The following is a 25,710-nucleotide window of genomic DNA, read 5'->3' on the forward strand; positions in this document are numbered from 1 at the left end:
GGTTAGAAAGTGTTTTCTGTTTTATTTCCAATATAAAACATTCTGTTGTTTATTTTGGACACAGAAACAAACTGGGCTTACTTCCACAGAAAACCACAGTAGTGATTAACATCCTATGTTGGAGAGTAACCACAGTGCGACAGACTTACCATAATTCCAAATCTGAACTGTCAACACCAATAATTAACTAATTGACAAATGTAACAGATTTTTTCTCCCATCCTTTTCTTAGCTGACCTCTCTTTAAACTTGAAGACCTTGACCTTTCTTCTCTGAAGCTATTTCTTTAAACTTTCATGACACCATTCTCCTTGGTTTTCTCATCATTTTTTTCCTCAGTGTTTAATCAATGCTTTCTTCCAAAAGTTAGTATTTACACATTCTGTCTTTCTCTTCTAATTCCTAGGTATTTACATCCTCTCCTGCTTATTTTAACTGTCATGTTGATGACTCCAGAACCAATATTAGTGATCTCATTTCTGTCTTGAATTTCAAATCTCTGTACTGGATACCTAAAGTAGGATTACCATTTCCAAACCTGAACTCAATTCCCTTCCAAATATGTATGTCTTTGTGCTTATTGTCTATAGTGGAGCCATTATTTATCCAGTCTTGACAACAGAAACCTGAAATCTTTACCGATTTCTATTGTTCCCTCTCCAACTATCATTTCTCCTCCTAGATATTTAACTTTCTCACAAAGAATTTCCTTTTTTAAATTTCCAGAGTCTGACATCCAACAATGTTTAAAAATGTCTGCCAACTTGAATTAAATGACTGAAACTCTTAATACAAGTCTATTATGTAGCATTTCTCCATGCTACTCTAATTTTCAGTTGGTCTACAAAGGATTCTCCAGTTTCAAAGATTTTTTCACCTTTCTAAAATGTATTTTTTCCAGACTGTCTTTTTATATTATGTTGCCTTCTTACTTTTATAATAAATGAAGCTTCCAGGCATAGCATAATACTGAACTAAATACACAGATGGAAAATTTCTTACCAAAATGGATGACCTACTTTGGTCAATTCACCTAACTCCTATTCAAGATTTTTAATAGATTATAACCAGATGATCCGAAGATCTTTTGAAGTAAAGAAAAGATAGAATTTAATTATAAAGAAAATATTTATTTTAGACCATTATAATAATAATAAATTACATTATTACAACCCATTACCAGGTTTCAACATAAGAGTTGTTTTGTTAAAATATGGTGAAGTTTCAAACAAATATTTCAAATTTAGTAAGATCATCAGAGTTTAGCTAGTTCTATAGTCACTTACTTGTTGTCATGTTAAATACCTACCCTTTCTCTTTTATGAATAATTCATGAGATCAGGAATAATTTAGTTTTCATTAACCTTTGTGTACTTAAAACAATTCAGTCTGGCATCTGCCCATTTGTTCTTGTTCAGAGAACTAATTCAACAAAATTCAATCTCATCTCTATTACCATAGCACATGCAACAATGTGTGAGATAATATTGTATATTGTACCAACTCCTTCTTTTTTTAAGATCTTATTTATTTTTTTGAGAGAGAGAGAGCATGAATGGGAGAGGGCCAGTAGAGGGAGAAGCCCACTTCTTGCTGAGCAAGAAGCATAATGCAGGGCTCAATTCCAGGATTCTGAGATCAGGGCCTGAGCCAAAGGTAAGTGCTTAATGCTTAACTGACTGAGCCATCCAAGCAGCCCATACCAACTCTTTCTTACTTTGTTGAGTATGTGTTATACTTTTTAAGGAGGGAGCTGTTTTCTTTCCTTCGTTATTTCCCATGTAGAAATATGCGATTTTTTAGGTGACATCCAATTATGTGGAGTTAAGCTATTAAGAAGGGCTGATCTCTGGGAAATTTTCTTCCCTTTACTTTGGAATGCTATGAGGAAGAGATCCTGGTTACATGTTTCAGCTCTGCTGATATAAGCTTATATTTGGATGAACTCTCCCTAGGTGTAGTTTGAGGTGAGGCCTGAGATTTGGTACGGGCAGGCAGTCCTTCTGTTGTTATTGCTGTTCTTTTTTTTTTTTTTTTTTTTTTTTTTTTTTTTTTTTTTTTTAAGTAGGTTCCACTCCCAACATGGGGGCTTGAACTCATGACCTTAAATTCAGGAGTCACATGCTCTACTGACTGAGCCAGTCAGATGCCCCAGTAATGGAAGGCAGTCCCTCTGAAGACACAAAAACTTTTATTCTTCAATGAGATTATCTAAATAATGATTGACAACTTACCAGTTTATCACCATTTGCCTGTCTCCCAAAACTTATTTAACAATTGGTTAAAAACATACAAGGTAGAAAGCTGTACTATGTATTGAACTTCTACAATTTTAATAATAATAGGATGGAATGTTGAGAGAAGAGAAAAGAAAAGGAGCAACAGTCTTCTCTGCTTTTGCTCAATGTCAAGGTGGAGTGTAAGTGGCAGTTAAGTAGGATTCAAAATAGCTTTCACGATGGCAGCTTGCTTCCAGACAAATATCCTTTGCCCAAGTTAGACAGTCATTTAAATAAACACAAAATGTAAGTTTTTCCTTATCCAATATTTTGAATTGTACATTTTATTTTCACTTATAGTAAACATTGTTTTCCTTCCCTTTCAACAACCTCAACTCTAATGAATTCAAATAATTATAATGATATTTAGCATTTCTAAAATACCTCTCTAACATTTATTCACAAAGTTTAGCATTTCTAAAATACCTCTCTAACATTTATTCACAAAGTTACCATGGATGTTTCTATGAATAATTGTCTGTTAAAAAGAAGACATGATGCCACTGAAAAAATAGCACTTTATTCAACACCAGGCTCTCTTAAGAAATTTTATGTTTATAAATGTTTTTTTGTGAAATCTTTGTTACTACATGACCCATGGAGTTGATGCCAAATGATAATTTACAGTATTGACTACTCTATACTATGAAATGAAACTCCCATAGATAGAATGTCTAGCCTTATTGCTAAACCCTTTATATGATCACTCTCATACCTTGGGATATAGTTAAGACCCAGCACTATATACTTGTAGCCATATAACAAAATGGGTAAGAGAGGGAACTTTGATGTTAGACTGCCTGCATAGCAATCCAAGTTCCAGATATTTCTAGCTGTGTGACATTGGCTGAGCTACGTAACCTTCTTACTTCCCAGATGTTTAATCTATAAGTTGAAAAGAATCGCATTACCCATTTTATGGACTTACTATAAAAAAAACAACTAAACAACTTAACTAGAAGTCAGACACAAAATTAAGTACTCAGTAGATGTTTGCTATTATTTGGTTGGGGTATAAAGGATCATAAATTATTCATTTTTACTGGGTTAAAAGTGATTCTACAGAAACCAATGCATCTAAAGTGCTAAAAACAAAAAAACAAAATTAGATCACTTGCAAATTAATGTCCACACATTATTTTTACAAAAAGCCACAAGCTAAATTACCATTCAAGGTTGCCAACCTAAGTCAACTAACTCTATCATTTAGATTCCAGGCAGGCAGGCAGGCAGGCAGGTATGCAATTGCATCAGGGAAGCCAGCAGCTAATTATCTGACTATAGTGGAACTTTAAATATCAAACCAGTTTCAAAAGCAATGCTCTTTTTTATGGAACAAGCATAGATGTTTATGATAGGAGAAAACTGAAATAATATTTGGATGTCCTAACGAGATGGAGGACCAAATAATCTATTAAAAATAAGGTACACATTAGTAGCAAAGATAACCTAATGGTGTCTACAAACTGCTGTTCCTGACAAGTTACTGTGGGGCTGCACCAGATAGAAAGAAATCAAATTAAAACTGATGTGCATTATGTGCCAGAAACCACTCTGAACCTCTATTCATAAAGGTGTCATGTACATAGAAATGTGACATTGAATGCTTTAGAACTCTTAAATAATTGAACACCAAAATATGTGTTCAAAGGTAATTTTCAGGGTGCCTGGGTGGCTCAGTGGTTAAGCACCTGCCTTCGGGTCAGGTCATGATCCCAGGGTCCTGGAATCGAATCCTGTACTGGGCTCTGTGCTTGGTGAGGAGTCTTCTTCTCCATCTGCCAGCTGTTCCCCCTGCTTGTGCTCTCTCTCTCTGTCAAATAAATAAATAAAAACTTTTTTTAAAAAAGTAATTTTCATTTTTAAATTATATTTACATTATGTTGTATAGTTGGTGGATGTTCCACACCAGATATAAATGTACTTTACTTTTTTTTTTTTAAAGATTTTATTTATTTATTTGACAGACAGAGATCATGAGTAGGCAGAGAGGCAGGGGAGGGGGCGGGAAGCAGGCTCTCCACTGAACAGAGAGCCTGATGCGGGGCTCGATCCCAGGACCCTGAGAACATGACCTGAGCCGAAGGCAGAAGCTTAAACAACTGAGCCACCCAGGCACCCCAAATGTACTTTAATAAATGAAATCTGATTGAGATTTCTAGAGTAGGGGTCTAGATTATGTAACTATTACATATGTAACAAGTCTATTTGTCTTTGAGATGGTGTGGCTGGTAAAGTACACTAGAAGGGATTCTATTTATTGGAGTAAATGAGAAAATAAATAAGAAAGATTGTTTGAATATACCACTGTTTCTACCTACACACTTATTTTCATTATTTTGAACAAACATACTAAGCTGATTATTGGAAATGTGAAAAGCTGCTTGCACATGATAGTTCTAGTAGCTAATTTTTTTTAAAAAAATGGATTATCAAAATATTAACATAAATCATACATAGTAGAGCAATGGGATCAATTGGACTATTTATGGAAGAATCATTCATATAGGATCTCAAGTCCTATGGATTGACGTCAGCCACATCAATGAAGTGATTGCTTGATTCTCATTTGCATAATTTGTGGATAGATAAATCATAAATATCAGATAAAAGCATAAATCCAGTTTGATCTAAGTTGGAATCTATTTATACTCACTATTGATTGTATTTGTGAATTAGTTAAAATATCAGGCCTGAATTTGAATCTCATCTTTGTCAGTTTCCAGCTTTATCCTTGAAAAAGCTATTTTCTTTTGTGAGTCACTATTTTCAATGAAATATAAAGATGTTTATGGTAGAAAGTATTTGTTGAAAACTTATTACCTGGAAGACTCCAAGCACATTTCTAGTGCACCAGGTCATTCATATAGTGTCCCCAACCTCCTGTAAGTAGTGGAGAATTTTGGAAATTACCATATCTGGCTCAGAAAGAAAGCCAGAAAACTGAAATGTAAACAAATCAAGAGCTTAGGTGGCAAGAAATAGGAACTGAAATCAGACAATTAAGTATTTAGTGGAATCTGAATTATTTTCTTTAATGTCTGAGAAGCTTATGGAAAAATACTGAATTTTTTAGAACTAATAATATAAAGCAATAAAATTAAGGAAAGAAACACCATTACAGAATAGATTTTGCTCATTTATTTTTATTAGTCTTTGTGATTTATTATAATACTTCATTATGTACCAATTAATGTCCTGTAGGATAGTATATATAATTAATGGCAGAATATAAGACTTCTAAGTAGCACAAGGCTATTAAATCTTTTAAGAGAAGTGGGAAAGTTTACTTATTTTGAGAGAGAATTTTTGTCTTGAGATTAGTGAAATTAAAATAATTGAGTTCTAATATTTTAATTAAAGTACATGCATTTATTAACTAGTTATTTATAAATCTTATAAGAAATTAGTTTTTGGGGTGTCTGGGTGGCTCAGTAGGTTAAGCCTCTGTCTTAGGCTCTGGTCATGATCTCAGGGTCCTGGAATGGAGCCCTGCATCGGGCTCCCTGCTCAGTGGGGAGCCTACTTCTCTCTCTCCCTCTGCCTCTCCCCACTGCTTGCCCTGTCTCTCAAATAAATAAAATCTTAGAAAAAAAAAAAGCTTAGAAATTAACTTTTTTTCTAAAGAATTTACCAGATACAATATAACCATAACAATATGGGAGTTAAATTATGGTAGACTAAAAAAGGTATCAGATTTTTTTTTTTTGGTATTGTGTTGTACAAGTTTTTTATATATTTTGGATATTAACCCATATCTGATATATCATTAGCAAATATCTTGTCCCATTTAATAGTTTGCCTTTTTTTTGTTGCTATTGATGGTTTCCTTCACTGTGCAGAAGCTTTTTATTTTTATTTAGTCCCAATAGTTTATTTTTGTTTTTGCTTCCCTTGCCTTGAGAGACATAGCTAGAAAAATGTTGCTATATTCAATGTCAGAGAGATTACTGCCTGTGTTCTCTTCTAGACTGCTTACGGTTTTGGGTCTCACATTTAGGTCTTTGATCCATTTCAAGTTTATTTTTGTGTATAGTGTTAGAAAGTGGTCCAGTTTTATTCTTTTACATGTAGAGTTCATTGAAGATACTATCTGACTGAAAAAATGAGCAGGGGAACTGAATAGACTTTTTTTTTTTTCAAAGAAGACATACAAATGGCAAACATACATGTGAAAAGATGTTCAGCATCACTCATCATCAGAGAAATACATATCAAAATCACAATGAGATATCACTGTATACCTATCAGAATGGCTAAAATAAAAAAAGATAAGAAATAACATGTGTTGGCAAGGATCTGGAGAAAAAGGAACCCTCATACACTGTTGGTAGAAATGTAAATTGGTACAGGTGCTATGGAAAACAGTATGGAGGTTCCTCAGAAAATTAAAAATAGAAATACCTCATGATCCAAAAATTGGGTATTTACACAAAGAAGACAAAATATTAATTAGAAAAGAAGTACACCTCCATATGTTATTGTGACATCATTTAAAATAGTCAAGATATGGAAGCAATCCAAGTGTCCATCAAAGGATGAATGGATAAAGATGTGTGCATATCCATATTTTATGGCATATTATATAAGGAAGAATGAGATCTTGCCATTTGCTGCAACATGGATGGACCTGGAAGTTGTTCTGTTAAGTGAAATTAGTCAGAGATAGGTAAATACAACATAATTCCACTCATATGTAGATTCTACAAAAAAAAAAAAAGAAAAAAGACTAATCAATTATAAAGCAGAATTAGACCTGTAAGTAGAGAGACCAAATTGATGGTTGCCAGAGGGGAAAAGCATCAAGGGATGGGCAAAATGGATGAAGAGGAATGGGAGACTCAGGGTTCCAGTTATGGAATGAATAAGTCATAGGAATAAAAGGCACAGGAAAAAGAATATAGTCAAAGATATGGTAACAGTGTTGGATGGTGACAAATGATAGCCACACTTGTGGTGAGTATAGCAAAATGTATAACTTTGTTGAATCACTATGTTATACACCTAAAACTTAATGCAACATTATGTGTCAGCTATATTTTTTAAAAAGGGGAACTATCAGAAAACAGCATATCAGGAATTACAAAGCAACTTCATATTCAAAATTCTGAGAAAATTAAAATTATGCTTTATTGTCTTTTTCTTACCTCTTTCAATTTCTGCTGCTTTGAGAAAACAAAAGCTAAAATTTCACACAAATCTACCTGAAACAGAGGGTGTATTTCTAGGCAATGTAGTATATACAATGCCAAATATGCATTTTTTTCCCCTCCTGGTTCTCTTTCTCTCTTTTTAAGATTTTATTTATTTATTTGTCTCAGAGAGAGAAAGCGAGAGAGCACAAGCATGGGGAGTGGTGGACAGAGGGAGAAGTGTGCTCCCTGATGAGCAGGGAGCCCAGTGAAGAATTCAATCCAAGGACCATCCAAGGCTATCATGACCTGAGGTGAAGGCAGGCACTTAAATGACTAAGGTTATCCTCAGGCATCCCTCTCCTGGTTCTCTTTAAACTACATCATGAATGGTATCAACTCTTATCTGACTGCTAAATCTGTATGTATGATAATGTGTGAAATCATCCAGTGAATGGGAGATTTAGGTGGATAATATTTGGAAGATACAGTTTAAATAGGTTAGAAATGAAAGAGTATGTATGAATGGAGGGTAGGTGATTGCTATTCATGGTCAATAAAGAGTCACAAACACAATGTATCAAACTATTATAAGTGTGCAGAGAAACAACAAAAATACAGATAATTTGAATTAGTAAAGATGATATTAATGTCCAAAAGGTAACATGTTTCTTCTTAGAAAGTTTTGTTGTAGCAATGTGAGCTAAAATAAAATAAGATGTTGCCAATCACCTCCTGGTCCATTCTTAAGGGGTTTCTAAGAAAAGTAAATCGCCTTTTCAGAGCTGCAGTAAAAGCAATTCTCTCGAGGGGAGTTGCATGAAGTACAAATGCTAAAGCAATGGTACTGTGGAGTTAGAGGAATGGGATTTATTAAAAGAATGAATTTCACAAAATCACAATGAGTTGAAGGTTCCAGATGGCACAGTGCAACAGAATGAAAGAGAAATAGTGCAAAGAAACCTTAGCCAAGAGCAAAGGCATTGCTTATAAGAGGGTGCCGAACAGAGGATTTCTGTCTTAAGTTGCAGCCTAATATATCAGGAGAGATGTGGCCTAAATTTGGAAATGTGTGTCACGAATAGACAAAATTTCAGATCACATTACAGAGGCCCCTTGAATATAAAAGTCTTAAGCCTGCTGACTATTTGGTAGACTTTCCTCAGAAGCAGAAGGACAAGAAGCCCCAGAGAAAGAGGAAACAGGAGTAATTGCCTTGTAAAGGGTGCTAAGAGCCCTAAATGAGATAACAACTATGTAAATGCTTTGCAGATGAGCACAAAAATGAGTCATCCCTGGAAGGAAGCATGGATGGAAAGACCAGAGTTCTACATTCAGACAGTGAGGGCTGTAAGTCCCCAACCAACACATGCAGTTGTAGCACGTGCAATCTTGGGAAGGTTATTTCCTGGCTCTCAAGATCAGTTACTTTTTTCTAAAACATGCGTGAAAAATCCTGGTGCTTTTGAAACAATGAAATAAACTAATAATGACAAACACAGATTTTTCACTAAGTATCCATCCTTACACTTGTGCTGTTGTACTCTTTCCTGACTTCTCATATGTAACTTCTTCCCAAGCAAAACACCTCTTGACTTCATCAGCATGGTCAGCTCCTACTCTCTATCCTTTAAAATAAAATTCAAGTGTCATCTGAAGTGTCACACATCCCAACTCCACTCTTTGTCCTACCGTAAACACTTGTCCTGAATGTTAGGATAGGACTTACCATACTCTATTGCAATTATTTGTTCACAAAGTTTATCTTACACTAAACGGTGAAATTTTTGAGGATGCTGAAAATATGTCATACGTATCTGAAATTTTCAGTTCTTAGCAAAGTATCTCTAAAAATTTTGTATGCCTTGCAAAACCTGAGTGACTCAGTTGGTTAAGCGTCTGATTTCAGCTCAGGTGGTAATTCAGCTCATGGTCCTGGGACGAGTTCCACATTGGGCTCCTTGCTGAGCACGGAACCTACTTGCTTCTCCCTCTTCCTGCAGCTCTCCCTGCCTGTTCTCTCCCTCTCTGTCAAATAAATAAATAAAATCTTTTAAAACATTGTGTATGCTTAAAATGTTTATTAGAGTAAATTGAGTAAATTGAGTGAAACACATATTCAACAAGTCTTTATTTAATTTTGACTAATGGAACATTGTAGATTTCTAGAAAATACAATAAAGCCAACACAATAACTCAGTACATGCTGAATGATCTGATTAAGTTTATATTAGGAAAAAAAAGCCAATCTGAATAGGGTCGAAACTATTGTGATCAGTTCTAATAAATGTTTTATAATCTTATCATGGCTAAAATAATTGTGAACTTCAAAGGAAAGAAGATAACTAGAAATCCATAAGTTTTGTTATTAAGAGTGAATATTCACCATTAGCCAAGTTTGATGGCACACATTTTTAAATTGTCCACCTCAAGGCAAGAGAAATGTAAATTATTTTGTACAAAATGATGTACATATGATTGTAAGAAATTTGGAGAAACATAATTTACCTTGTTGTACCTAATTAGAATGAATAAAGCAATTAATCTGGAAAACAGTGAGCATGGCGATTGAGTGGAAACATGAACATGTAGTAATTGACCCAGCAACATGATTTATACTTGGAAAATTTTCGTTTCATCAAAAGACTCACTTCACTAAGAGTTATGTTTTATTCATGCAATGGTGTGCTGAAACCCTGATGATTTGGGATACTTAATTGCACTGGTCCACTTAGAAACAGCATGTGCAATTGAGATAGTGACAGGAGACTTTTATTTATTTTAGGTTATTTTAGCACAATGGTTGTTGATGTTGTATGAGGATGAGTTGTATTTAAGTATAAGATTTCGGTGATATTTTATGTGCCCCCTGAGGCTCTATCTTTGCCCAAACCATAATGAAAATGGAACACTTTCAAATACCTATATTTTAAAGCCACAATACTTGACTCAGTGGTAGATTAAAGAAAATTGATAAACGAGTAACTCTGAAATCAGTTTGAGGAACAAAGCTTTCTCAGCAAGATGCAAGATGTACTGATCGGGGCGCCTGGGTGGCTCAGTCAGTTAAGCATCTGCCTTTGGCTCAGGTCATGATCCCAGGGTCTGGGGATTGAGCCCCACATCAGGCTCCCTGCTCAGCGGGGAGCCTGCTTCTTCCTCTCTCTCTGACCCTCACCTGTGCTCTCTCTCTATGCTTTCTCTATCTCAAGTAAATAAAATCTTAAAAAAAAAAAAAAATGTACTGATCTTTCACTTCATAAAAACAGTGCCATTTTGTGACTGTGGTCCTGCTTTTCTGGCATTGTGATAAAATATTTCCCTTTGAATTTACAAACAAGAAATATGTGTAAAGAAATATTATATTAAATTTCTCTACAATATCCACATTAAAATTAATCATACTCAGTTAAAATGAGCCAACATATGATCTCTAGGTCAAGGAAAACAATCAACCATCATCATCATAGTAACCAATCATGTTTTCCCCTGAAAAGCATTTGTTTTTTATTATCAATGACAACATGGTGTTAAACATTCCATTGAAGTAAGGCTTTTCTGGATCCATAGCTTCCACTGTGTCTTAGTTAAAAATGTATAGTTAGTTCTTTGGGAAAATTTTCAAAAACTTTATACAATGTCATGTCTTATTTTAATTTGTAGAAAATATAAAAACTCAACACCTATAGGGATCTGATAATCTCTAGAGTTGCCCTTACAATAGAACACAATACATACACTGTTACCACTCAGCGTATATGTCAGGCGTTCCCCGTGTCATAACCTCCATTCTAGTCAAGCTAGAATCAGGATTCTATTTGGGGCAAATAGCTCAGGAATACAAGTGGTGTGTGCAACCAACTGGCAGAGATGGTTTCAAAACATAACATGTTTTTCATTTTTCTCATTTATTCTTGCTGCACGGTTGGCCACATGTTGGGGTTGGTCATTACAAATGGAGGGAGTGTAGGCTATCTAGATCACTGGATGGAGATTTCTCACCAATCACACCTGAGTTTGTCTTCAGGGCAGGTGATTCTCCATGTTGGTCAGGTGTGTTCTTCTTCCAGTAGCACAGGTTACCCACGCTGAGGAATAGCCAAGGTTGAAATGAAAAAATTAAGTCATGTACCACCTAGTCACTTGTGGAGCTATTTCATGAAAGTTTGTCTTCTGAATTTAAATCCCATTCTTTTCATCTATACACAAACTGAAAGAATGGACACTGAGGACACATACATGCAGTATCAGCCTGAAATTGTAAATGTTGCCCTGAAATCTTTCAGCCTCCAAAGGTCTTTGAGGTATCTTTTTTTGTAGTTTCAAATTTTATTTAAATTCCAGTTAGTTAACATACAGTGCAATATTAGTTTCAGAGGCAGAATTTAGTGATTCACCACTTACATACAACACCCAGTGCTCATCACAACTGCCCTCCTTAATACCCATCACCCATTTAAACCCTCCCCTACCCACCTCCCCTCCAGCAACCTTCAGTTTGTTCTCTATAGTTAAGTCTGTTTTATGGTTCGTCTCTCTTCTTTTTTTCCCCCCATGTTCATCTGTTTTTTCTCTTAAATTCCACATATGAGTGAAATTATATGGTGTGTGTCCTTCTTCGGGTGATTTGTTTCACTTAGCATAATACTCTCTAGCTCCATCTACGTTGCTGCAAATGGCAAGATTTCATTCTTTTGGATGGCTGAGTAATATTCCAGTGTGTGTGTGTGTGTGTGTGTGTGTGCGCACGCACGTATGTGTGTAAAAATTTATTTACTTATTTTAGAGATAGACAGTGAGCCAAGGGAGAGGCAGAGGGAGAGAGAGAATCTCAAGCAGACTCCCTGTTGAGCATGGAGCATAAGGCAGAGCTCAAACTCAAGACCCTGAGATCATGAGATCATGACCTGAGGTGATTTAAGAGTTGGACACTTAACCTACTAATCTATCCAGGTGCCTCTTCATTGTTTGTGGAGATTATATATATATATATATATATATACCCCATTCATCAGTTGATAGACATTTGGGCTCTTTTGATAATTTGGCTATTGTTGATAATGCTGCTATAATGCTATAAACATTGGGGTGCATGTATCCCTTCAAGTCAGTATTTTTATATCCTTTGGGTAAATATTTACTTGTACATTGGCCAGGTCACAGGGTAGCTCTATTTCTAATTTTCTGAGGAACATCCATACTGCTTTCCAGAGTGGTGGCACCATTTTGCATTCCCACCAAGAGTATAATAACATTCCCCTTTCTCTGCATCCTTACCAACATCTGTTGTTTCCTGTATTGTTAATTTTAACCATTCTGACAGGTGTGAGATGGTGTCTCATTGTAGTTTTGATGTGTATTTCCCTAATAGTGAGTGATGTTGAGTATCTTTTCATGTGTCTTTTGGCCATCTGTATGTCTTCCTTGGAAAAATGTCTTTGTGTCTTCTGTCATTTTTTAATTGGATTGTTTTTTGGATGTTAAGTTTGATAAGTTCTTTATAGATTTTGGATACTAACCCTTTATCAGATAGGTCATTTGACAATATCTTCTCCCATTCTAGAGGTTGCCTTTTAGTTTTGTTGTTTCCTTAGTTGTCCAGCAATTTTTTGTTTTTGTTTTTTGAGGAGTTTTTTTTTTTTTGTTGTTGTTTGTTTGTTTTGTTTGTTTGTTTTATGAAGTCCCCCAAAATGAGCATTTTTTGCTTTTGTTTTTCTTGACTCAGAAGACATATCTAGGAAGAAGTTGCTATGGACTATGTCAAAAAGGTTACTAACTGTGTACTCCTCTAGGATTTTTATAGTTTTCTGTCTCATATTTAGGTCTTTCATACAATTTGAATTTATTTTTGTGTATGGCATAAGAAAGTGGTCCACTTTCATTCTTTTGCATGCTGCTGTCCTGTATTCCCATCTCCATTTGTTGAAGAGACTGTTTTTCTTTGGATATTCTTTCCTGCTTTGTTGAAGATTAATTGACTATATAGTTGTGGTTTGATTTCTGGGTTTTCTATTCCATTCTATTGATCTATGTGTCTGTTTTTGTGCCTGTATCATACTGTGTTGATCACTATAGCTTTGAAGTCTGGAATTATGAAGCCTCCAGCTTTGTTTTTCTTTTTCAGGATTGCTTTGGCTATTCTGGATCTTTTGTGGTTCCATACGAATTTTAGTATTGCTTGTTCTAGCTTTGTGATAAATGCTGGTGGCATTTTGATAGGGATTGCACTCAATGTGTAGATTGCTTTAGGTAATATAGACAATTTAACAGTATTTGTTCTTCTGATCCATGAGGGTGAAATGTTTTTCTACTTGTGTCATCTTCAATTTTTTTTCATCAATGTTTTATAGTTTTCAGAGTACAGGTCTTTTACCTTTTTAGTTAGGTTTACTCCTATATATCTTGTGATTTTTGGTGCAGTTGTAAATGGAATAAATTCCTCAATTTCTTTCTGCTGCTTCATTACTGGTGTATAGAAATGCAACTGATTTCTGTACATTGATTTGTGCACCCTTCAATTTTATTAAATTCATGTGTCAATCCCAGGAATTTTTTCATAGTCTTTCAGATTTTCTACATAGAATGCCATATCATCTGTGAATAGTGAAACCTCACTTACTTCTCACTGATTCACATGACTTTTATTTATTTTTGTGATCTGATTGCTGAGGCCCGGACTTCCAGTACTATGTTAAATAACTGGTGAGAGTAGACATCCCTGCCTTGTTCCTATCCATAGGAGAAGAGTTCTCAGGTTTCTCCACTGGGGATGATATTAGCTGTGGATTCTTTTGTATATGGCTTTTGATATTGAGGTATGCCCCTCCCATCCCTACTTTGTTGAGTGTTTTTATCATGAATAGGTGTTGTGTTTTATCAAATGATTTTTTATGCATCTGTTGAGAGGATCTATGGTTCTTATCTTCTCTTTTATTGATGTGATATATCACATTGCTTGATTTGTGAATACAGAACCACACTTGCAATTCAGGAATAAATCCTACATGATCTCGAGGAATGGTTCTTTTAATGTACTGTTCAATTCAATTTGCTAGTATTTTGTTGAGAATTTTTGCATTCATGTTCATTGGGGTTATTGCCTATGTAGTTCTTGTTTATCTCCCCCTGTTAGATAGGGGCTTCTTTTTTCTTGCTGCCTTTAGGATTTTTTCCTTTATCTCTACATTTTGTAAATTTGACTGTAATATGTCTTGGTTTTGGCCTACTTTTGTTCATTTTGTGTCTCCTGGATTTGGAAGTCTGTTTCCTTCCCTAAATTAGGGATGTTTTCAGCTATAATTTCCTCAAATAAAACTTTTGTCTCCTTTTCTCTCTCTTCTTCTTCTGGGGCTCTTGTGATATGAATGTCATTATGTTTCATTGAGTGACTGAATTTCCTGTCTATTCCCATGATGGAATATCTTTCCTCTTTTGTTCAGCTTTGTTATTTTCCATAATTCTACCTTCTATATCATTTGATTAAGTATTCATTCCTCTTCTTCTTCCATCCTTGAAGTCATTACATCCAGTTGGCTTAGAATCTCAGATACTGCATTTTTCATTTCTGACTGATTTTTTTAAATTTCTTTTATCTCTGCAATAAGTCTCTCCCTAATGTCTTCCATGCTTTTCTCAAGGACAGATAGTAACCTAATGATTGTTGCTTTAAATTCTGGATCAGGAATATTATTTATATCTCTTTGATTAGATCCCTGGTCATGATTTTTTCTTGTTCTTTCCTTTGGGATGAAATCCTCTGTCTTGACTTTTTGTTAGGTCTCTGTATTCTTATGTTAGGAAAGCCTGTTATGTTTCCTGCTCCTGAGAGTAATGACTTTATGAAGAAGAGATCATAAAATGTCCAGGGTCTATACTTCAAGAATTGTCTTTGGTGTATGATTCATGGACTCTGTTGCTGCATTATGGCTGCTCTATCCCTGAGATCAGTCCTCTGCAGTTTCTCCTTGCCTGCAGTGGGGAGTGTTTGTCCAGAGAATGGCAAGTTTTAATTAGGTGTGCTCTGGTGTGCTTGTTAAAAGAAACCTGATGCTATTTCCACTAGAGCTGAAGCTTTGCAGAATTCTATGGTCAGTAGATAAGGTACATGTGGGAATTTGTGCTGGTCTTCAGGGGAAGGATGCATTTGCTACATTGGTTCATAAGTACACTTGTCAAGAAAATCATCACCTGCAGAGCACAGAGTGATGGGGCGAATTAGGCAGCCAGTGTTGGCACTGTGCTGTTTACTGAAGTTAGTTTATTATGAAGGGCAGAGGAGGGAAGTGACTCTAGCCATCTTCTTTGTACCTAAAGAGGGGAGTTCCTGCTTGTTGCTGTTGGGGAAATACTCCCAGAAGAGCAAATAATTTCCCCTCTGTGTGTCCCAGGCATCCTACAGATCATTGCTTTCACACTGTATGGGTTGCTTTTCTGGGTGGAGCAGCACAGTGCACTTTGGCTGAGTTTTAAAACTACAAATTTTGGATACCTGGTGGGATGGAGACCTGTCTTTGTTCTCTGGGGATGAGGGATCTCACTGCACTGAGATTAATGCAGATTTGACCCAGAAGAGCCATCATACCAGAATATAAGAGTTTGGGGTTTGGAGCAAAGAGCCAAAGTCCAGGTTATCTGTCTTCAGCAGATGTTTCTGCACCTATGCCAAGAAACAGGGAAGGGAAAAGGCACCTACTGGCTCCTTTGTTCCCAGAGAAGCAATGCCACCTCTCTCAGATGCACTTCAAGAAGGTAGAATGGTCTCTCCCAGGGCATCTCAGGAGATCCTCAGATAGGGTCATCTGCTGCTGGGTTACCTGCCTACCTTCTCTATAGAAGCACTGCAGCACCCTCAGGGCTTCACATCTGGCACAATCCAGACCCTTAAAACTCCAGTCTTTGAGCCCTCCAGTTATAAAAAAATTTAATGGAAAATTTCTTGTTTATTAAAAATATCACATTTTGAGACTAGAAACAGTAAAGTGCATGAAAAGTTTAAAATATAAATTTCAAAAAACTCTTATAGCAGCAAAAAAGCAGAATAAAGAAAAACTTAAAAACACAGACACAACCTTTTCCTGTTAACTGTGCCATAATTAACATCAAGTAGTGAACCAATTTTTCCCCCAGAAAACAGTATTACGTTCACTGCCTCTTGAGTCACAGATTTGCCTGATTTGTCACTTTCATTTGCCCAGTCAATGCCTTTGAGGAAGTGTGCTCTTGTTTGATTCCCTGTGTGCTCCCTTCTCTCTCCCTTTCTCTCTCTCTCCTCTCTCTGTGACCAGTAGTCCTTCCTCTGCAGAACACCTGTGAACCATTTTTCCCCCAAGCCAAATCTCTACACTCCCTACCTTCCACAATGTGGCCCCCTTTCTCCCCACTAGTTGTGCACTTTGTTCTGTTAGTCCTGAGATCGATTTCTTGTGTATTCAGAATTATTTGATATTTATAGCTGTGTTTGAGAGATGAGGGAAGCCTAGAGTCTTCTTACTACTCTACCATTTTACTTCTTCAAGGGCCACTAAGTTCTTACCATGAGTTGCCCTGTTCTCACCAGATATGCTCCCCACTCAATATGAAAGTCTCCCTACCAGGCTTGTTCCTCCATCGTCCTGACCAGTTATACCTCATCAAGTCCTACATCTAATGGGTTATCTCCATGTTATTCAAAACAAGTCAGTGAAATTCCCCTACAGGAACCAAAGGACACCGTGCCACCTTGTTACTACAAAGCTTGCCTTATTCCACTTCTGCTGGTTCACTCTGAGTACAACCCTCCTGCTGCTATGCAGTGTTCTTGTCCTCTTAGACTATGAATATTTGTGACTAAAAACTGCAGCCAGTCTCATTTTTCCAGTGTAGGGTATTGTGTCTTGGGTCATCTCATTTTCCAGTGCAGGGTGTTGTGTCTTAGTGGGGAATCTTTTCAGTGCCAGAAGAATGAATACACACACACACACACACACACACACACACACACACACACACAATCTTATATAGAATTTAACCAACATTTTAGCAAGCACAGTTACAAAGGAGAAGGAAAAAAAAAGAAAAAAGGAATAAATATATTCTATAGCAAATAAGACCAAGAGATAAATAACTGAGAAAAAGCCTAGCTGTTTTGGGGGAGAAGGAGAGGGAGAAGTAGCTGATTATAGTAAGTATAAAGTTATTTTGGGAAAAAATAAATGTTTATGATATTCTCCAACAATATGCAGCAGTACTCAACAAATAAAAGGCAAAATGAATGATAAGATTTATTTATAGTTGGGTAGCATTGAAATAGTTATAACAGAAGGACACTGGAAAAGCAATTTCTTTTTTTTTTTTAAGATTTTATTTATTTATTTGACAGAGAGAGATCACAAGCAGGCAGAGAGGCAGGTAGAGAGAGAGGAGGAAGCAGGCTCCCTGCTGAGCAGAGAGCCCGATGCGGGGCTCGATCCCAGGACCCTGAGATCATGACCTGAGCCGAAGGCAGCAGCTTAACCCACTGAGCCACCCAGGCGCCCCTGGAAAAGCAATTTCTTAAACTTATATTAAACACACGATAACAAACATTCTGGAATATGTCATCTATTAGGGCCACAAGACAAATAGAAAAATTCATATTGTTGTTTAGATTGAGAATACACTGAAGGTGTTGTTATCATTTAGTGTGTAGTATACAACCCACCCAGTGTATTTAAAAAGATAAATACTACCAATCCATAAATTATGCATGGTGTTTATGCACTCCCAAACATGTGTTTTTGTATGATATCTAATGTTGTTTTTTTCCAAATTAATTGATTCCATGGAAATTTATATAAATAAATTATAATTCCATATAGTAGTAGATTTGAGTATACTTACATAAGCAAGATTCACAATACTGAAGTTGGGAAAAATAGAAAATTATAATAGATTAAGAAATAATCTAGTAAAGAAAAAAATACTAAATTTACTTCCAAATGTGAGGACAATATTATAATAAATCATGACTCTATTCATATGTGTCTCTACAGATGAAATCAACACTATTCATTTGATCCATCTGATTGAACTTCTTAATACAACTTCCTGCCTGGGAAATAGATGAAGTTAATCTTCAAATGATTTCTGTAGTTACTATACTTATGTGAACACACTTAAGGGATTCTAGGTTTATAAGTTAAATACTCATTCAATTCTTCCATGCTATTAAATATAAATTAAAAATAAGCAATATTTACTTATGAGTAATATGAAGAAGCAAATTTAAGTCATAACTCTAGGGCAACCGGCAAATTCATTTACTCAAGCTTTTGGTCTATGTGCATTTATATGCAATAAAACATGGTAAAACCTGAGAAACAGAATAAGTTTACATCAGATGATGGGGGGACCAGGGTGGTTCAGTCAGTTAAGCATCTGCCTTCAGCTCAGGTGATGATCCCAGTATCCTGGAATCAAAACTCACATTGGTCTTCCTGCTCATTGGAGAGCTGGGGTTTCTCTCTCCCTCTCCCTCCCTCCCCCGCTCATGCTCTCTCTCTCTCTCATTCGATCTCAAATAAAATATTTTAAAAAATCAGATGATGGACTTGCATATTATCACTGATGTTTCTGTAATATTTATATATGTAAACATCTAAAAAAAAAAACTAACTAATGGTAGGAGGTGTCTTAAGTCAGTAACCTATATGAGGCAGAATTACACTAGGATTTAGATTCCCCAGGGGAATTTATGATAGTCGTCTAAGTTGTTCAGTACACAGATTGTTTCGTAAACTTTAGGCATTCCCATAGTATTCTGGAATCATCCACAAAGCCCTCCAAGTAAAACATATCAATAAAATTTTACAGATGTATATTTGGAATAGCTCTGGTGTCTCTGAGATGCTTGTGAAGCATGTTCAAGTTTTCTTATGGATAGATAAATATCATAATGGATGGTTACAAGCTCTTGCAGGATATTTTGGAGGGATTTATTAAATTCCTTCTATTAATGTCATTAATGTAATGCCCTTTGGTTTAAGTTAAATAAATTAAATAAGTTAAGTAAAATATGGAGAATATTTTATTATTTATTCAAAACTTCTTGTCCCATATCTGCCCAAGGCATTAAGAAAACCCACACACCTCTCCACTGGTGTCAGCACATACAAACCTGCAAACCAGAGCCCCTGTTTGGGACAAGATAAAACCCAAGTCAGTCTGTCCTTCCTGTTCTCTCAAGTCATCTTCAGACCTACTTGAGAACCTGCTCTACTTTCCCCCAGAAAGCTTCATTTTATTAGTAATAAACTTTTTCATACTCTCCTGTATATGTGTGGTATCATCAGTGCTGACACTTAATCCAAATTTTGGTGGTGGGGTCTTCCTGACTCCATAGGATGAATACAAAATGAATGAATAATAAATGTAGGAATAACATACTAAGAAAAATGTACTAACCAAAATAACTCATTATGATACTCTTCATTCTCTATTTTCAATACTGTTTCTGCCACCTATTTCTTCAAAACAATGCTGAACATAGTTGCTTATAAATCTGCTTCTACTTAGGATATAGAAATCTCAAGAATATTGTGCCCATCTGAAAAAAAAAATGGATATCCTGCCTCAAGAAACAGAGCAAAAATCCATTGCTTCTGGTTTGTGTGTGTGTGTGTGTTCTTTTCTTTTCTTTTGTTGCATTGTGTTTAGTTTTTTCTCTAAAGAAGGGCTAAGAAAAAATATGTTGGACCCAGGATACTATAAAAGATAGGCAACAATTGATCTACAAATAATAAGTGTAATTATCACTGTTCCTGCATTGTCATAAAAAAATGTTTTCATAATTTCTAATTTTTGTTATTTTTTGAGTGTATTAAGTATTTTGCTATTGTTTTATGATGAAATATAATAGCATATTTTCTTTTCTCAAGATACATATATTAGTATATTTTAATGAAGTCAGCACTTTTAACTATCTTATGTCCTTTAGATTTTATTCATTTTATTTTATTTTATTTATTAAGGCTCATAGTTGTTTTTAAATATATTAGTAATATGTTTCTATTGGATTTTTATTTCTTCATGTAATTTAAAGCTTTACAGCATGTTGCATAGATATCCTTGACTGTTTTATATAATTAAAAATTGTTCCTCAAATATTATTACAAAGTGCCATTTTAGGGACGCCTGGGTGGCTCAGTTGGTTAAGCCGCTGCCTTCGGCTCAGGTCATGATCCCAGGGTCCTGGGATCGAGTCCCGCATCGGGCTCCTTGCTCAGCAGGGAGCCTGCTTCTCTCTCTGCCTCTGCCTGCTGCTCCCCCTGCTTGTGTTCTCTCTCTCTCTCTCTCTCTGACAAATAAAAAAATAAAATCTTTAAAAAAAAAAAAAAAAAACAAAGTGCCATTTTAAAAAGCATTATTTTTGTCTGATCTTAACATAATGAATAATGATGGTTTCTGTTTTGTTTTGATTTTTGTTTCCTTTTTTTTTTTAATATATATTCCCTTTCTGTACTTCTCCCAATCTTTACATTTTCAGTATTTTCTGAAGGATTTTCAGAACCAGAGGAAAACTGACTTTTTGCTTTTATGTAGAAGATGGAAAGCTAACTTTTAATAGATGGGTTCAGATTAAATATGTTCACTGATAGACATTGTTTTAATGTGTCTTATAGGTTTATTATAATTTCCCCTTTGGAAGCTTTAAAAAATTCACAAAAATAATTTTCTTTTTCTTTCAATATTTTTACATTTATTATTCTGGATTGTTTGGCTTCTATTGTTTGTTTTACTAGTAGTTAACACACAAATCTAATTTTCCAGCTTGTCTTTTAATACTTTATTTTTTTAGACAGTATCTTTCAAACCTCCTAAACGAGCATTGGTACAAATAGTATATTTTCTTTTCCACTGTTTTCATAGTTCTTTCCTCTGGGAAAAAAAAAATGCAAATTTTTAGTTAGTTCTATTGGCTTTCTTATCTTTTACTTTAATTTTCTTCAACATAGTTGATTATGGACTATATGGAAATTACCTTTATTTCTGGCAATATAATTGGGGAAATATCATATTATCTCGCACTTTCATTTTCCCTTTTTGTCTGAATAATTTTTACTTTATCTTCTTATTTAATTAACACATTAACTTTTTTAAGTATAACAATATTATTAATTTTATTTAAACTCTTATTTAATAATCTAAATTTATTTTGGGTAACCTTCACTCTTTTTGCTTTAGTGCTCTTCTTCATAAATTAGTTGCTTAAGGTTTGAACTTCAGATGTTTCTTCAAGAACACATGGGAAAGCTACATCTTCTACTACTGTATGCCAAAAAAATATATTTATTACCTCTTTCATGAATGCTAGTTTGAATGTGCACATAATTTTTGTTTCAATTTCCTTTCTTAAGGACTTTCCTATATATATATCTATATAAAAATCACTGAATGATGGTATAAAAAAGAAATCTAGGGTTACCTTAAATTATCTTCATTATACCCTGCCTTCCTTATAGTGGTCTCAGGCATTCTTTTACAATCTTTAAATTCCAAGAGTTTCTTAAGGCAATGTCTTTGTGACAAGTATTTAGTTTAAAAATGTTATCTTCCCAACCCTTTTGTTTTCAATCTTTTCTGAAGTAATTTAACAGGACCCAAATAGAATTGGTTCCTACTGACTAAAGAAGGGACATTTTGATCATCACTAAGGTTTGTAAATGCAATGGAATATAGTGCATTAAACATGTTAAACATATAAATTCATAATCAAACACACACACACTTGGTTCTTGATCACTTTTGTAATATAATAGGAAACCAACTCATTATTTGGAAAACTCACAAATTATTGGAGAAGATGAACCATTTATCTTGTTTTTCCTTTATGAATTTTATCTAAGAGTAGCAAAGTAGATAAAGAGAGGAAAGTTCTCTTTATAAAAATATTCCCCCTCATAACTGAAGAAAGAATTTTGTACCATATAATAGATTAATAAATTTGGACAATGATTATCAAAGTCTCCTAAGAACATAGAAATAAATATTTTAGGCCTTTTAACAGAAATATAAACATCTGTGAAGTAATTCTGCCAAAATCTTAAACTCAGTAATCATTTCTCCGTATTTAAATTCTAAATTTTAAGAAATGTATCAAGAGAAAATTATGTGAAGGTATAAGATAGGGAAGCAAATACAAATTTTGGGTAACTTTAGAAGAAAAATGACCTGGCTTTTTCAACAAAAACAACAACAAAAAAAAATTTAAGAGAATAAAAGGAAGAGAATATAAAGGATTAAAACAGACTCTGAGGGCACCTGTGTGGCTCAGTGGGTTAAAGCCTCTGCCTTCGGCTCAGGTCATGGTCCCAGGGTCCTGGGATCGAGCCCCACATCTGGCCCTCTGCTCACCAGGGAGCCTGCTTCCTCCTCTCTCTCTGCCTGCTTCTCTGTGATCTCCATCTGTCAAATAAATAAATAAAATCTAAAAAAAAAAAAAAAAAAAACAGACTGAGATGTAATAACTAACCTTAACATGTGAACCAAAGTAAAACTTTTTTTTAAGATTTTTATTTATTTATTTGACACAGAGAGAGATCACAAGTAGGCAAAGAGGTAGGCAGATAGAGAGGAGAAAGCAGGCTCCCTGCAGAGCAGAGAGCCCGACGCGGGCTCCATTCCAGGACCCTGAGATCATGACCTGAGCCGAAGGCAGAGGCTTAACCCACTGAACCACTCAAGTGCCCCCAAAGTAAAACTTTTATAGAACAATTTGAATAATGTGAATATTGGTAATATTGTGAAAACTGGTAATAAAGTATTATTGTTTCATTGCTGACTTGTGGACAAAAACAGCATTGGGTTTATCACATATGAATACATGACAGCCACTTTGTTGATAAATTTCTGAAATTCACTGGTCAATAGTGTTGAGAAGCTTGTGGCTATTGACAGATGGGAAAATACACTGTTTTTGTTTTTGCTTTTGAAAGTATATAGTCCATTAGTTTATAATTTCTGAAGTTTTGTAAAGGTTATATAGGATTCATTTTACTACTCTTTTCCTTGTGTACATATGTTTTAAATTTTCCATTAAAAAGGCAAAAATAAATAATCTCTCATTAAAGAATTTGTTCTTTTGTTTGAGAGTCACAACACAAAGCCAAATAGAATAGGCTATGTACTCTTATGAAAACAATTCCTGGATCCAATCCTACAACTTTAAATGTAATTATGTGTTATTGATTAGAACAGGAATTTATGTGAAAGAAGTGGAAGAACTTATGGATTGGAAGAATGAACATTGTAAACTGTCTATACTGCCTAGAGCAATCTATACTTTCAATGCCATCCCGATCAAAATTCCACTGGCATTTTTCAAAGAGCTGGAACAAACAATCTTAAAATTTGTATGGAACCAAAAGAGACCCGAATTGCTAAGGGAATGTTGAAAAAGAAAAACAAAACTGGGGCATCACATTGCCTCATTTCAAACTTTACTACAAAGCTGTGACCACCAAGACAGCATGTGCCACCAAGACTGGCACAAAAACAGACACATAGACCAGTGGAACAGAGTAGAGAGTCCAGATATGGACCCACAACTCTATGGTCAACTACTCTTCAACAAAGCAGGAAAGAATATCCAGTAGAAAAAAGACAGTCTCTTCAATAAATGGTGCTGGGAAAATTGGACAGCTATGTATAGAGAATGAAACTCGACCATTCACTTATACCATACACAAAGATAAACTCAAAGTGGATCAAAGACTTCAATGTGAGGCAGGAATCTATCAAAATCCTAGAGGAGAACATAGGCACTAATCTTTTTGACATCAGTCACAGCAAATTCTTTCAAGATATGTCTCCAAAGGCAAAGGAAACAAAAGCAAAATACAACTTTTGGTACTTTATCAAAATCAAAAGCTTCTGCAGAGCAGAGGAATTAGTCAACAAAACAAAGGGGCAACCCACGGAATGGGAGAAGGTATTCACAAATGACACTACCGACAAAGACTGATATCCAAGATCTATAAAGAACTCCTCAAATTCAACACACAGAGAACAGATAATCACGTCAAAAAATGGGCAGAAGACATGAATAGACACTTCTCCAAAGAAGACATACAAATGGCTAGCAGACACATGAAAAAATGTTCATCATCATTAGCCATCAGGGAGATTGAAATCAAAACCACATTGAGATACCACCTTACAACCGTTAGGATGGCCAAAATCAACAAGGCAGTAAACAACAAGTGTTGGAGAGGATGTGGAGAAAGGTGAACCCTCTTATACTGTTGGTGGGAATGCAAGTTGGTGCAGCCACTTTGGAAAACTGTGGAGATTCCTTAAGAAATTAAAAATAGAGCTGCCCTATGACCCTTCCATTGCACTACTGGGTATTTACCCCAAAGATACAGACATAGTGAAAAGAAGGGCCATCTGTACCCCAATGTTCATAGCAGCAAAGGCCACAGTCACCAAACTATGGAAAGAACCAAGATACCCTTCAATGGGTGAATGGATAAAGAAGATATGGCCCATATATACAATGGAGTATTATGCCTCCATCAGAAAGGATGAATACCCAACTTTTATATCAACATGGATGAGACTGGAAGAGTTTATGCTAAGTGAAAGAAGTCAAGCAGAGAAAGTCAATTATCATAAGGTTTCACTTACTTGTGGAGCATAAAGAATAACATGGAGGACATGGGGAGTTAGAGAGGAGAAGTGAGTTGGGGGAAATTGGATGGAGAGACAAACCATGAGAGACTGTGGACTCTGAAAAACAAACTGAGGGTTTTGGAGCGGAGAGGGGTGGGAGGTTGTGTGAGCCCAGTAGTGGGTATTAAGGAGGGCACATATTGCATGGAGCACTGGGTATGGTGCATAAACAATGAATTTTGGATCACTGGAAAAAAAGAAAAAAAAGAAACAGCCCAAGAAGTCATCTGATACAGCATATCAGATGATTTTGTTGTTGCTGTTGCATGATCAGATGTTCCTGATCTTATTTGGACATCTTACTGAAAAAGCTTCAAGGGTAAATAATGAGGGCAATCTACATAAAATTCATAAGTATTTGCTAATACCTTTATATGAGAAGAGATAAAAGAGTATTATAATATTTTAAGAAAAGAAAAGTATTTTAATAAGAAAGCACTTATGTTAATTATCTTCACACCTCCTGTATTTTATTTTCTCACTTAATTTCCACCAGATAGTATAATTTGTATTTCTAGGATCCCTTTCTGGGAAAACACAAGTGATTCAACAAACTCTTCTGATTAAGTCTTACTGTCTTTATCATAATTTCTTGGAAGCATTTAAATTTG

Source organism: Lutra lutra, chromosome 2 (assembly GCF_902655055.1).
Source record: "Lutra lutra chromosome 2, mLutLut1.2, whole genome shotgun sequence".
In the NCBI taxonomy this organism is placed as follows: Eukaryota; Metazoa; Chordata; class Mammalia; order Carnivora; family Mustelidae; genus Lutra; species Lutra lutra.